At 34.9% G+C, this 16510-nt stretch overlaps 1 protein-coding gene and 1 long non-coding RNA gene across 9 annotated transcripts in view; one reads left to right on the top strand and one right to left on the bottom strand.

Annotated features, from left to right (window-relative positions):
• LOC149539226 (uncharacterized) overlaps positions 1–16510 on the top strand; it is a 68918-nt gene that overhangs the window by 17351 nt on the left and 35057 nt on the right. For 4 of the 6 annotated variants that reach the window (XR_016356198.1, XR_016356195.1, XR_016356199.1 and 1 more), the window contains exon 3: positions 3631–3687. This is a non-coding gene — a long non-coding RNA (uncharacterized LOC149539226). Of the gene's footprint in view, positions 1–3630; positions 3879–16510 lie in introns of those variants that run through there. The other 2 variants (XR_016356194.1, XR_016356196.1) reach the window with 1 other exon arrangement.
• The window catches only part of LOC149539227 (uncharacterized), a 137966-nt gene that overhangs the window by 16408 nt on the left and 105048 nt on the right, over positions 1–16510 (bottom strand). The window lies entirely within an intron of this gene.

Genomic DNA, 16510 nt, shown 5'->3' on the forward strand with positions numbered 1-16510 from the left:
CATAACTGCTCCATGGACTGCTAAAAATATCATCAAATAACCCACAAATATGCATGTGAAACTGGAACTCTACTTGGCCTCAAAAATATCCCTGTTAACTGAACGTCCTCTTTGCTCTACTAAAAGCTCCTTGCTTTTAAGCATTAAACTCATATAATTCCGTTTAAATGATAAAATCAATGGTTTTATAATTATAACCACTTGATTTTATTAATTTTACATTCAAATCTTTTTTATTATATTTAATATTAACGTGTTTATCTTTTATTTATCAATTTTTATTTACAAACACATTAATATTAAGTACAATAAAGGGAATTAATTCCTTTTATTTTTATTAATATGTTTATATTTTGTCAATTTAAAACATATCAATATTAATAAGGATAGAAGAATATAATAAATTATAAAACTTTATTAGTTTTATATGTATAAAATGATAATTGATACAATATCATCCATTTCATACACATAAAACTAATAAAAATAGAGTCTCATAAAACGCATGACCATAGTTTATGGCATGGCCCCGAAATGCAATTTCAATATAGCAAAGGGCATAATGTGAAATATGTTCAAGCCAAGGTAAAAGGCATTTGTTTCTTTTTTGTGTCTTGTTTGCTCAAATACGCAATAAGGAAGAGATAAAGGGTTTTTTCAAACCCTAGCCGCAGCTATGGAGGTTTTCTTGCTGCAATTTCACCTGCATTTGAACGCCATAACTTCTTTTCTCTTGCTTCTATACTTAGGCTTCTGGTTCTGTAGTACAAAATCATGAGCATTAGCATGCTAAACATCTCCTTTATGAGCTTGTTGTAGTGATTTTATCCCCATACGGGTTTTGGACCGCATCTTTCTCGCAGATTCAGGCATGAGTGTTGGATCATACCATGGTTCCTCTCTACCATGAACGCCATATCTTCTTTGTTGGGCGTTACTACTTGCCGTGAGCTTCCAGTTGTGGGTTTTGGACGCCATATGTTTTCCTTGGCACGCTATGAATTGTAAGCAACTGGTTTTCTTCTTTTGATGCCATGTTTTATAAACTATCCTGCGGGTTTCATCTCTGTACTACTGTCACGAGTTCTTTCTTGGGTATGTGCTTGCTCTTATGCTCCATACAGCAATATATTTCACTGATTCTAGGCACGATTTTCTTTGAGATTTTATGGGTTCTTGATCTGTATTATTTGATATACATTCGTTGGTGAAATTTCAATGGTTGTATGCTAGTCATCACTTATTGTTATATGCTGAATATAATGTAAATTCTGGGTATTATTCACTTTTGGGTGCCATTGTTGACTGGTATGAGTTTTTTTGCTTTTGCTAGCTATAAGCTTTAGAAACCCCACTATTTTCCTAGGCTACTATGAATAGTCATATATTGAGATAATATCAATAAATTTGCACGTGGGTTTGCATATTTCTGTGATTTCTTCTCCATTTGGTAATAAATTCAATGCTGTACATTTCCCTATTAAAACCTTTAAAATTAAAGGAATGTGAAATCTTTAAATTTTGTTTGGAGGAATAATACCTACTGCTGAATCTGCATAACAACCTTGACAAGTAGAAATATACCTCCATTAGGTGATCTTAAAGAAATAGACTAAAACCTTTTACCTTATGATTGTGGCATTCTTCTGACATATACATCAGATGTGAAGTTTTGGTCTGAATCTGTACTCTTAGACTTGTATGATTATAATGAATGTAAATCATTTAATCCTCATAGTTGGTCTTTTTGCTCAAACATGCCATTAGATATAAGTGATTCTTTGTGATTAGCTTCTCGTGAAAACTCAACTTGTTGATACTCCTTGTCTTATTTACTGTTATAGTTGAACATTAGTTGCTTACTGTTCCATTCCTCTATAAATCTGATCATCATGCAGTACCTGAATAAGATGAATATCATGAATCCTTGCATCTGTACTTTGCTCATAGCAGTTTGATATGTCCAAGGTTGCATGGGTACTCGTACCCACACCCTTGGTACTCGTACCCACGTACCCACGTACCGGGTACACGTAGCCCACGTACCGAGTACTCGGTGGAGAGCATCATAGCTAAGGACCTTGATTAAGATTCTAATTTGTTTTTTGATTTTTTATTTTTGTATTAGCTTGTTGTTTATCAAACTTAATTCAATACCAAATCAGTTTGAAACTTTGATACTCATTAACAGTAAACTTTATCACTGTTCAAGTCATAAGTTTATCATTTGCAATATGTCATTGTCATATGATTTAGGATCTTCTTGTTCGTGTTTAAAGTCTGCCTTCTTTGTTATGCATCTAAGCATTTATCATGTATTATTATTTCAAACATATAGCAAATCTGAAACTGAAAACAATACATTACATTTGCAAACTTTATCACTGTTCTTGTTTTGAAAAACCATTGTCATGACTCATAATTTCAGATTTTTTATAAGTATAAAAGTATAATCTTTAAATAAGTTTGACATACCCAATTACCTCTATCCCCTATTATGAAAAATACTTTAAACATTAAACATTCAGCAATAGCATATATATATATATATATATATGACTTATGGCTCATATTTTCAAATTTCTTGTTTTGAATGCTCAATGTCATGACTCATGACATATTTTGATTTTTATATTTTCTATAAAATATTAATTATATAGAAAAAATTAGGCATACACATGTACCCTCGTCCCCTATTTTGAAAAATATGCATACCTGTACCCGTTTCCATTCCCGTACCCATGTACCCGTGCAAACTTGGATATGTCATATATTAAGAAAGAATTGCAGCATGAAAATAAAGTTCTTTTACACCCAAATTCTGTTTTTCTGCTACTGTTATTCCTCTACCAGTCTGCTCAACAATATGTATTAATGATTTTGCTGATGTTGATACTCCTGTTTATCTGCATTTATATTTTTCTGCAGCAGATTTTCCTCTTTTTCTATTGATTTGGCACTGATAATTAGTTCTGACTGACCTTGTAACTGATTGCATTTGTACTTTCTTGATATATGCTGAGAATCGAGATATACTTGCAAAAATACTTGAAATTCCTTTAGCCTAAGACTTTCGACTTTACATGTCCTCCATGATTCGACCGGAAGGTCCCATACCTAAAACTTATGTATGCCCCCTCGACAGTCTCCTCTTGTCCTTTGCCTTTGCCGCTACATGATTCAACCAAAAGGTTCCACGCTTGTAGTGTATGCGTGTCCCTTCAATAATCTCTTCAAATCTTTGGTCTTTGCCCCTCCTTGATTTGACCAAAAAGTTTCATGATTGTAACTTATGTATGTCTTTTCAATGATCTCCTCAATGTCTTCAATCAGCTACAGTCTCCCCAATATCTTCTGTCTTTGCCCGAACAAACTCAGCCAAAAGGCTTCATGCATGTGTCTTACGCATGATCCTTCTATAGCCTCAAGTCTTCATACCTGTATCTGCACATGGAACAAACTCATTAGTAAAAACATGTTTTATCTTCTTCGGATTTTTCTTGCCTTCTTGCCTTTTAGCATAGTTATTTGAATAACCATGTTGTAGAAACAACAGAGTATAGATGATAGGAAAGTTTTTTATTGCTCAGTTCATATGAACTAACCCATTTCTTCATTCATTTTTTGTAGGTTTACTCCCAGATGGAGATGCGGGATCAGCCCTTCGGCAACAATCCTTCCATTCAGGCAATGGATGCCTTTCCTTATATCTCCTTTTCAGTACTTTTCTGTTTGTACAATGTGTTTAATTCAGATATTTATGTTAGGAGCTGAAAGCGCTAGTAATATCTGAATGCATTGTATTCAAGTACTGTGTAAACATGAACACTTTGTAAAACATTTTTTAAATACTTGAATAAAAAAAAAAAATTTTGGTACTTGTCTCCTGAAAGAGTGATCAATTCTCTTGTTTATGATTCCTGTACTTTGCTTACTGCATTCTTTTCGTTTTGTATAGTATATTCTAAGCAGCTAAACACACTTAGTCAGTAGATAAAACATATTTAGTTTAGCGTAAGCTCTAGCAATTTAAAAGGCATGTTGAATTGGTAACATTTTTGGCAACCTCTCAAGGTTGTTTGCCTGTTAAACAGTAATAGACCAATTGCTTTGTCAATCCATTGGGTATAGAGTCATATTTAGCGCTTAGAAAACTTAACCTTCTCAAAATTTAGAAAAAACTCAAACTGAAAACCTTGCTGAAATAAACACACCTTACCACACCAAACTGAAGACTGAAACTGAAAACTGAAAGGACAAATCTGTTAGTTGCCATAGAATCCCATAGCTGTTCGTTTTGATAACCAAGATGGAATTGTATCACAGCAAAGAAATAACATGGTTTATTTTTTGATCTCTTTTTTGTGACATAACAATTGTATCGTGGTTGTGAGGACTAATAGCTGCTGGCTGTTATGACACCTCGCAGATTTGGTTGAAAATCTACTGAAAGACAACTACAAAACTTGAAATGCTAAGCTTGAATGTGTACATTGCGTCATAACAGCAATGTGGTGTGTTATTTATGATTGTACTAGGATGGTATACTAGTTGTTTTGGAGTGACCATTCCTCCTATTTTTTGCAGTATTTTCATGGTGTATACAGCGTTATATCAGTGTAGTATGATGGTGGATAACACATCATATTACTATTGTGGGGCAAGATATTCATTCAAGTCAACCGTAATTCAAAACCAGAATTTGTACTTGCTATTTTTCTGAAAATATTCCAAAAGGATCTGTACCAGCAATATGCCTAAATGTTCTCCGATTTTCTTACAGTTGAGTGGCTGAAAATTACACCATGTCATCATGAACCTATTATGGACCTATGAGGTATGTATGATTCAGGGCATCGGGACTTGTTCTATGCTTTGTGTGATATGTATCTCATGTGTTGATGGCAGATTGATGATGATGTACTATAGTTTCCAGCTTTATTACTAACAACTAACATGTTGAACTTGAATCTAAATGTGTTGAGACAACACTTATTGAAATCTGAAAATAAATCACACCTCTATTCTACTGTGCCAAAGCACTTATTGCAATCTAAAAAATACCTCAAAAACACCGCTTGAGGTGAATCCCATTAACTGGGATTTTCAACTCCTCTCTTTCAAGTGTAGACAAATGGAAAGTATTGCGTTGCGTGGTTCCGGTTATGATGTACGAACCGGCCCACATGGCATCAAACTTAGTATGCTTTCCAGGCCTACTTTTCAACTCATCCCATTTCAAGACTATGTCTCCCAGCTAGAAAACCCTTAGAGATGCCTTCTTATCAAACGTCCTTTTCATTTGAGTCTGATGACTCAATTTTCCGCAACGCATCTCTTCGCTTTTCTTCTAATTTGTCTAGCTGATTCAGCCTTGCTGTCATAGGTTCTTCATCCAGCATATCAAGTTGGTACATAAAATCCAATGCTGGTAGCTCAACTAAGACTAGTAACCTGGCTTCTTTACCATAAACTAGTGTGTAGGGAGACAAGCTTGTTGATCTTTTAGGAGTAATCCTGTCAACCCACAGTGCTGATTTTAATTTCTCATGCCAAGAACGCTGATTGCCCTCTAATGTTCGCTTGATAATGCAAATTAGGTTCTTATTGGTGGACTCAGCCTGTCCATTACCCTATGGGTAATAGTTAGATGATGTATTCAAATAAATGCTTTTTTGAACAGCCCATTCTGCAATCTTATTTCTTGCAAATGCAAGGGCATTATCTGAAATAATAGAATCTAGAACTCCAAACCTGCAAACCAAATCTTCAGAAAAATTCAATACAGCACTTTCGTTTGCATCTTTGAGAGCTACAACTTTTGTCCACTTGGTAAAATAATATGTGGCCATCAATACCCACCTATGCCCTGCACTTGAAGGTGGATTAATGACACCAATAAAGTCTAGACCCCATTTCATAAATGGTTGGTCCACTTGAATAGGCTACAAAGGAAGTGCAGCCAACCTTTCTTTTCCAGCAAAAATCACGCACTTTTGACACTTTCTTACCCAAAAATGAGCATCCTTAAATACATTGGGCCAATAATAACTAGCTTTCATTACCTTGAGAGCCGTTGCTCTTGGTGAGAAATGGCCTCCAGCTAGCCCTTCATGAAACTGATGAAGGATGTGGTCAACCTGCTCTGGTCTAACGCATCTCAGCAAAACACATTGTAAATCTTTCTTGAACAAAATATCATTCAATAAACAATAAGGAATGGCTTGCAGCCTGTAATACCTTTGTTTTGCTTTGTCTAAACCTTCAGGACAGCATCCCGTCTGTAAGAAATTTACCATGTCGTCTATCCAATCATTCTGAATATTTATAACAGCAGGTTGTTCTTCATCATTCTGAACTAGAACAGCATCTAAATCTTCGTTAAACTCATTCTTTCTTGTTTCAGCAAGCTATTCACATAGCCCCTTACCTCTTACCAGCTTGGTAACCTTGATTTCAATATCGTATTCCATAGCTTTGGTAATCCAACCAGCCCTCTTAATATTCAGGTCCTTATTCAACAAGAAATCTTTGACTGAAGGATGTGCAACCATTAGCTGTATTTTATTATTTGAAAGCATGTGTCTGAATTTTTTTAGACTTCCTATGATAGCAAGGACGTGTTTCTCTACAAATAAATAATGTAATTCATAATCTTTCAGTCCTTGGCTGAAAAAAGCTAATGGTTGTTCAAAGCCTTCATCGTTCTGTTGCACTAACATGGCAGCAATGATATCATTATTCTCGTAAGCATATAGAATGAAATCCTTTGAAAAATTAGGATTTAACAATGTGGGAGTTGAATCTAATGCTTCATTTATCTGTTCAAAACTTCGCTTACCTTTTTTAGTCCAGCTGAAAACCATACCTTTTCTAAGCATAGCTGTTAATGGGATCAATAATTCAGCAATATTTGGAATAAATCTCCTCACAAAGTTGATCTTACCTAAGAAACTTTGCAATCCTTTCTTATGAGCTGGCAGCGGTAAGTCTAAGATAGCACTTACCCTTTTTAGTTCAATGGTGACACCTTCCTTGGAAACAATAAATCCTAACAGCTTGCCTTCATGAACTGAAAAAACACTCTTTCTGGGATTCAATGAAATACCGTATTCTCGACATCTCTCAAATATTATCCTTAGATGTTGAAAGTGATCTACTGCATTTTTAGAGAAAACAATAATGTCATCAAGGTAAACAATAACAACCCTATGCATCAGATTCAAAAAAGCTTTATCCATGGCTTTCTGAAACATTGCACCAGCATTTGACAAACCAAATGGCATCTTCTGATATGCCATTGTTCCCCATTTGGTGGTAAATGTTGTCTTATACCTATCCTCTTCCTTGACACGAATCTGATTATATCCTGAAAAACCATCCAGCAATGAGAATCTCTCCGTACCTGAAACAACCTGCAAGATTTGCTCCATTAAAGGTAAAGGATGCCTGTCCTTCAATGAAGCTCGGTTCAAGTCACAAAAATCAACACATAGCCTGTCCAGAATCATCATAAAAGAAGTTGAATAGTATATCTTAAGAAGAGTCTCTAAATGTAATAAGAATTTTTATGAATGTTGTTGATCTCAAGGACAAGTTTTTATTTGTCACAATTCATGATAAAAGATACCGAGAGCAAAATGCTCATAACTTTTCCAAAACACCTGGGAATCACCGGCAATGAAGCCATGTAATGGTGCAGAGGTGTGAAAAGGCAAAGTGCTCAGAATCTTTCAACACCTAGGAATCACCGGCTGTGTAGCCATGTATGGTGAAGAGCTAGAATAAATCTGCAAGAAAATAGAAGAGAAATCAAACATGAATAACCTAAATGAGATATACTTAATAGCTCATGCTCTTCCCAGTAATGAACCCTGTTGTCAACTCGAAGGGCGATAATCGGGTTGTTGAGTCCATTTGAAATCCTTGGCCAAGGTAGTTTATAGGCATGTTTGCCATCTAATGATCACTTGATGTCAGTAGCGCCAGTTATGTAAGCATGTTCGTTTCATAACTAAGCGGACATTCAAAACACCAAGATGCTCAGGTGGCTGAACTAAAGAACATCCCAAGCCCAATCTCGAGGTAGGGAGGTTCTTTCTAATTTAATAGAATGTGTAGGGATAAGTATAGTCCGTGGTTGGGAGGTTAAACCTATGTCAATGCTTCTCCTCTCACCAAAGTCGAGGCTTGCACAACCAGCTAAAGATCATTTGGTTGATGCTTGTATGTTCCATTCCCTTCTCTTCTTGATAAGCATTTACTTTTCTTGTATGAAGAAAGAATAGTTAATCATTAATCTAGTTAATTCAGTTGATCATGAATACAATTATGATTAGATAGTCGTTAATCTAGTTAATTACGTTGATCATGAATACAATTATGATTAGTTAAACTTGAATCAAGTTATTTCAGTTGATCATGAATACAGTTATGATTAGTTATTCGATAATCTAGTTATTTTAGACGATCATGAATACAATTATCTTTGGTTAACCGTTAAAATAGCTATTTCCAAATGAACAATGATAAAGTTATTACAATTAATTATTGAAAGCAGTTAATGTGATGTGAAAAGGATTCTGTTGTATATTTATGAACTTGGAAATTCTTTGTTAAAACCGTCTTTGTTTTCGCTATGAAAAACTGTTTGTTACATATGATATCAGAGCGTTGGGTTCAACACTGAACTTGGGGAACACTACCTTCGATGTAAACCTGAAATTCTTAGAATGATTGTACAAGATGCAAATATGTAAAACACCCCACAAGAAGGCTTGACATCCCATCTTTCCCTATTTAATTAAAAACATGCCTAAATTTGACTATACTTGCTGCTCCATGCCCCAAGATAACAAAACTCTAAACTAGGCATTGCAACGAATGAAGAAAGAAAGAGTCAAGTGGACTCCTGCTAGTAAAGCGGTATATAGGAACAAATTAATTAAAAACTGGAACGCTCGTCAAAGCAACTCTCTTCTGCATTTCCACAGATCTTGGATGGTGCGAGATATGTACAAATCCGAGTCAAAACTGAATGCTGAAAAGCAAGATTAGATTTTATGATGTAAACATCCTCAATAAAGGAATTTTTTGTAAATAAGGCTGCCATGAATGTAGTAGAAAAGTATTAAGTTAATTATATAAATTGGGTTAATTTATGTGTTTCATACATATGCAAAACTCTTTTTTTGTAGGTACATTTAAAAATATATATAGATTCAATAAATTAACACAAATTTTGTAAATTCTTATTAGGTTAAAACAGTAAACAAACAAAATGAACAGCAACGAGAACGTTGCAGATCATGACATGGTCCATGGAAACACTCAATCATCCACTAAATTATTACTTCAGATTTTGCAAGAAACGCAACTGAAGTTGGATAACATGGAAAAGAGAATGAATGAGATGGCATCTCAGATGGGGCATAACCATGAGGAAACACAATCATCGCCTCCTCTTAGAACAGAGACGGAAGCCTCCGAATATAACAAGAGAACCTCTTCACCCATTCAAATTGAAAAACAAAAGAAAGAAGAAACAGTGACTGCTTTGTCAGCAGATATTACGAAAATTAAACCACCCAAATTTGCCTGTTTTGAGTCCGGAGAGGATGCAAAGATTTGGCTAACTGAAATGGAACAGTATTTTGAAATTAGGAACTTTTTAGAAACCTCAAAAGCGGTTTGGGACATATACAACTTTACTGGAGAAGCTGCAACCTGGTGAGGAAACACCAAAGTTGAGCAAAACATTAAAACCACTGAGATTACTTGAGAAAAGTTTGCAACCATTTTAAGAAATTGCTGGCTGCCCCAAACCTTTTATGACCAAAAACTTCTAGACTTCCAACACTTGAAGCAAGGAGATATGATTGTGCATAAGTACTGAGAAAAATTTACCTGACATTTGAAGTATGTACCACCATATCAGCAACATAAAAATCTAAAGGTGAGGAAATTCATTATGGGTCTGAATAACAGAATAGGAGCAGTTGACATTCTCACTCCTCAAACTATGGAGGAAGCTCTAGAAAAGGTTGTTCGACAAGAATACAAAATCAAAAAGGATGACTCCATCCGGGATAATAAAAGGAAAACAAACTGGAATACGGAGGGTGCTGATTCTGGATCTCATAAAAGATAGTTTAAGGATTTCAAGTACAGCAATCCAGAATCAAAAGGAAACGGAGTCAAGGATGTTAGAAGTAATTTTAGTACAAGTAACAATAATAAGAGTAATGAAAAGAAGGGGCCACCTTCACAATGCTTCAATTGTGGAGGAGATCATTATGTTAATAAATGCCCCATCAAAACCAACACCAATCAGCTGCAACGACCACCTCTTCCACATCAACAACAAGTTTATCAACAAAGGATCCATGCAGGCCTAGACAATAGACAAGCATAACAGCAAAGAGGCCCGATTGAAACTCTAGGCAAGATCTACGGGAACCCTATCTCCATTTTAATTGATACTGGAGCTTCTAAATGTTTTATATCGCCTAGATTATTGAGTAGATTTTCAAAGAGATCTAGTTTTATGGAAAAACCATAGACAGTTGAATATGCAAACCAGTCAAGGACTAAGGTAGAGCAGTTTTTGTTTGAGGCTCAGGTTGATTTTCCAAATTTCTCAACGGAATTGAATTTGTATGTAGCAAATCTTGGGTCTTATGACATTATCATAAGCATTAATTGGCTCAGTGAACATAAGGCCAAGGTGAATTGTCTTGCCAAAACTGTAAATTGTCAGGATGATCAAGGTAGGCCTACAAGCATTATAGGGATTAAACGTGAAATTAAATCAAAATAGATATCTACCATGCAACTTAAGAAATATGGAAGAAAAGGCTATGAGATCTTTGCAGTTAGAGTTGAGGACATGAGAGAACCTAAAATCACCACATATGGAGATGACTACATTTTTGAAGATGGGGAAATCAAAGAAAAGTTAAAGGACTCTTTCGAAGAAAAATATCCCTATCTAAAGAATTATCAAGATGTCTTTCCTGAAGAACTCCCCAGTCTACCACCTTCCTGAGCCTTCAATTTTACCATAGATTTGTTACTAGGAGTAAAACCCTTTTCTCAGGCACCACATTGAATGACTACCACAAAATTAATGGAGTTGGAAATACAACTGCAGGACATGTTAGACAAGAAACTGATCCGGCCCAGTGTTTCACCATGGGGAGCCTCAATATTGTTTGTTAGGAAGGACTAAACCATGAGATTATGCATAAATTACAGAATGTTCAATAAGATTACCATCAAGAACTGGTATCCACTTCCTAGAATAGATGATGTTTTTGATCAAATGAAGGGCGCAACAATGTTTCCAAAATTTGATTTGAGGTCAAGATATCACAAGTTTTGTATTAAAGACAAAGATATTCACAAAATTGAATTCAAAACTAGGTATGGACATTACGAATTTATAGTGTTGTCATTCAGGCTAACCGATGCCCCAACAACTTTGATGAACTTAATAAATAGCATATTTCAAAATTGTCTGTATAAGTTTGTGCCGGTCATTATAGATGGTATTATAATCTATTTTAAAAACGAGGAAAAACATTAAAAACATTTGGAAAAAGTTTTGCAAAGGTTAAGGGAATATAAATTATATGGAAAATTGTCTAAATGTGCTTTCTATCAAAAGGAAATTCAGTATTTGGGGCACATTATATCAGTTCAGAGCATAGTCGTAGATCCGTCAAAAATTAAAGCATTTAAGGAATGGCCTATACCTAAAACCATGATAGAAGTTAGAAGTTTTATGGATTAGCGGCGTTTTATATAAAAAAATTTAGGAACTTCTCTAAGATAGCTTATCTGATTACATCACTTCAGAGAGAAGGAAAGAAATTTGTCGGGACATAAAAATGTCAATCAGCCTTTGAATACTTGAAGGGAAAGCTAACTACAGCACCCATGCTAAAAGTACCTGATACACTAAAGCAATTCATAGTTATAACAGATGCATTAGGAGAAGGTTTAGGAGGTGTGCTACTGCAAGATGAACAGGTAATTGCATATGAATCTAGGAAAATGAAAAATTATGAGCAAGATTACGCACCTCATGATCTGGTATTAGTAGCTATTGTACATGCTCTTCAAATGTGGAGACATTATTTGATTGGGAAACCTTTTGAACTAGGATCCGACCATCATGGCTTAAAATATATCTTCACTCAACCAAATCTAAATGCTAGACAAAGAAGATGGCTGAAATTTTTAGCACACTATGAACTCGACATAAGTTATATTAAAGGCAAGGAAAACAAAGTGGCAGATGCCCTAATTAAGAGAAAACAAATTTCTGCAATGGCTACTATAAACTTCAGATTAAAGGACCAAATTTTACAACATCTAGAACATGATGAGTTTTATGCAGAAATCAGCCTAACTCTTATCAGGGACACACAAGATTCTAAGTATTCAGAATTTAGTCAAGGGGAGGATGGATTGTTAAGATATAATAACAGGATTTACGTACCCAACAACTCTAAACTTCGAAGAATGATTCTGGAAGAACTACATTCAGCTCCATATCCAGGACACCCTGGGTTAACTAAAATGTTGTCTAATATAAAACCTTTATATTTTTGGAAATGAATGAAAACGGAGATAACAAAATTTGTGGCAGGATGTTTAGAATGCCAAAAAGTAAAGGCAAAACATCGATATCTAGCAGACCTTTTGCACCCTAACGAAGTACCACAATGGAAATGATAGATAATTTCCATGGATTTTGTGCAAAGATTACCTATGACATGAAATCGACACAATACCATTCTAGTAGTAGTTGATAGATTGACAAAAGTTGCTCATTTTATACTAGGAAATTTAACTGATGGAGCACCAGAAATTGCTCATAAATGCATTAAAGAAATTTTCAGATTGCATGGAATCCCGGAGAAAATTATTTCAGACAAGGATGCTAGGATAACTTTCAGATTTTGGCAAATGTTATTTTCAGCATTGGGTACTAAACTAAACATCAGTTCAACTTATCATCCTGAGACAGATGATCAAACAGAAAGAGTAAACTAGGTATTAGATCTTTTGAGAGTATATTATATGGATCGGCAATACCGGTGGGAAACATATTTACCATTGGTGGAATCTGCGTATGACAATTCCTATCAATCCACCATTAAAATGACTCCCTTTGAGGCTCTATATGGCCACAAATGTAGAGCTCCTGTGAGTTGGAAAGACTTGGAAGACAGAATTATTGTTGAACTTGAAACGCTTAAGGAAATGGAAGAACAGATAATCCAGATTCATCAAAGATGAAGGTAGCTAATGACAGATAGAAAAGCTATGCAGATGCAAAAAGAACACTTAGAGAATTCTCAGTGGGAGAAAAAGTACTATTAAGGGTAAAACCTCAAAAGAGTATTATCAAGTTTGGTAACAATACCAAGTTAGCCCCAAGGTATGTGGGACCCTTTGAAATATTGGAAGTTGCGAACCTAGTAGCTTACAGAATTGTTTTCCCACCAGCCCTTGCCAGAATGCATGACGTCTATAACAATTTGGTATAGCTCTGATACCATATAAGAACTTACCTAAGACAAGAATGAAATGCCAAGATCTAGAAGCTCAAGAAATAGCACAAGAGAGACGAGTTATGATCAAAGGAGAATGCATTAAATAGATAATTGGATATCAAATAATTGGATAAAACATTATAGAAGTGTAACAAACGAATTTTCCTCACCAATTTAATCACCTAATTAACTAATAATTGATTCCATTTCACATGAAAAAAACTTCCATTAACTATTATAACTAGAAAGAAGTAACTGCTTCCTATTCCACTTGCCAATTATATTCAACTATTGATATGAAATAAATAAATGAATACGTTGTTAACATTTTAATCATTCTAGTTGATAACATGTTCAGATGAAAGTAAAGTAACAACTATCTTCTTTATCAACTAATATCTTCAATCTAACTGATAACATGTATAGCTGAAAATAAAGTAACAACTATCTATTTATTCTACTATGAATCTAAAGGTCAAGGAGGAAGAGAAAACATACAGAAATAATGGAGAAATTCCTTTATCATGTTGTTCAAGCCTCGGCATTGGTGAGAGAAGAAGCATTGACATAGGCTTAACCTCCCAATCACAGACAATACTTATCCTTACACATCCTAACTTAATCGAACGGACCTCCCTACCTCGGAATCAGAGTTGGGATGTTCTTAAGTCCAGCCATCCAAGTTACCCGACGATTTGAGTGCCCCATCAGTTATTCCTAGATAACTGAAGCTTATGGACAAACAAAAAGATCTCATGATTGGCACATATGCCTATAACTACCTTGGCCAAGGACTTCAATTTGGGTTCGTAAACCTGATCTCCACCACTCAACTTGACAACATATTTCATTATCAGGACATGCATGAGCTATTATGTATTTTTATTACTTAAATGATTTCATTCTTGACACTGTAGGCTATCTTCACCTCTTCACCATTCATGGCTTCTTGTCGGTGAACCCTAGGTGCTTGAGAGATTATATCCATTCCATCTTATTTACACCTTTAATGGCGTCTTTGTCGGTGAATTCTTCGGTGTTTGAACATTATGACATCATTTACACTTCTACAAAATGTATGAAAAGAAATGTAATATTATGGAAAGGATCATTGACTCGTGGATTTTATTATAGATTTTCGTCCCCCATATAACTAAGACAGTCTCATGATTATTTTGTAGTAAGCAGGTGACATGATATCAGTTTCTTGTAAAGTTTCAGCTAAGGAAGCTATGTCTTATTACGTTCAGTCCAGTATTTTGATCTGACAACAGTATTTTGATCCGACAACAAGGATAGATGAACAAAACTGAGCATAGACTTGGTGTAACACTGAGTATAAAGAAAAAGAGACAGAGTAGGCAAGCAACGGAATGAACTTAGCATGACTCACGTGACCTGTAGCAAGGTATTTCTTCCTCTCACGGCCACAATAAATGAACTTCCACGGCTTCCTTTGCTTTGAACTTGTTGACAAATGAAGAAGAAAAATAGTGGATTCAATTCGAAATGGTAAGATATGAATTCTAATGTCGAGCTGAAACTAACTCGGCTTGCTAAGCTTCAGGCAGATGTAAGGGTAGAGGTAATGTAGTATGAATAGAAGTTGTGTCAAATACAATCCATGATATTCTATTAATTGGCCAGCCTTGGCTCTTTGGCTACCTTCGGTTATCAAGAAGGCCATTCGAATGCATCACAAATTCGAATATAAAAGAAAGAAAGAAAGAAATAAGAGGGAAAAAGAATAAGGATCTGAAAAGTTTTTATTTTTATTTTATTATTATTATGCGCTCTTTTATATGTTCATGTGTATATATTGGTCAAATGACATCATTAGATTATTAAATTATAATTTATTGTTGTCACTTCATTTTTATATACATGTGTTCGTATTTAAGGGTTTATAATAATGATTAAATAATAAATTCAAATAATAAATCTTCAAAGGTATGAATTTTATATTTTTAATTTAGATTATTTAAGTTGTGTTTTAATATTATATTGTTTTCCTAATAGCTCATGCGGTCCCAAATGCAATCTTGAGGTAAAGTATTCGTATCCTTTCCAAGGTAGTCTTAGGTCATACTTGTCGATCTTAATGACTGGACCAATCGACCATCCAATTCTGATGATCCCATTTAGCAATGCTTCCCCTCTCTTCAGTCTTCTTGCAATCACCCAAGCAAAACATTCTCGCCAAGACATTAATTCAAAAAATATATTAATCGTTAATTTCAAATCAAACAATTGTCAATCGTTTAATGACAATTATAGGTTGCTTGATTATTTTCATCAACGTCTATAATAACTAACTCATTTCACATGATCATAAACAAAATAATTCATTATCAGGTGGTACAACGTATATAATTAACTCGTTTCACATGGTCAGGAAAGAAATAAATTGATGCACCGTATATAATTAACTAACTCACTTTCACATGGTCATGAAAAGAAATAATTCGTTAAATTAATGATTATGAACAATTTTAAAACTTAGGGAAAAATTTGGGATGTAACATACCCACCCCCTTAGATTTTTCATCGCCCTTAATGAACATAATAGAAAACTTAAGTAATACTTAGTTTATACAGGAAGAAAAAAAAATATACAATTTTCAATTTTCAGAGAAAAGATAGGGATATCTTTGAAAAATGTCATGATAATCCTCCCAAGTGGAATTATCCTCAATATACTGGTCCCATTGGACCTTGCACTAAGTCACTTCCCGATTTCACAAGCGTAGCTTACGTACCTCGAGTATTCTGAGTGGTCTTACCTCTACCACCCCTAGTTCTCGCACCTGCAATAATTTCCAATCAATCACATGTTTATGGTGGGTGATATACTTTTTAAGATATGACACATGGAAGACGTCATGCATCCTAACAAGGGCTGGTGGTAAAGCAATCTTGTAAGCTACTGGGTTCACAACTTCCAG

This window comes from Cupressus sempervirens, chromosome 9 (genome assembly GCF_028749045.1).
Source record: "Cupressus sempervirens isolate cs-2001-9-10 chromosome 9, ASM2874904v1, whole genome shotgun sequence".
In the NCBI taxonomy this organism is placed as follows: domain Eukaryota; kingdom Viridiplantae; phylum Streptophyta; class Pinopsida; order Cupressales; family Cupressaceae; genus Cupressus; species Cupressus sempervirens.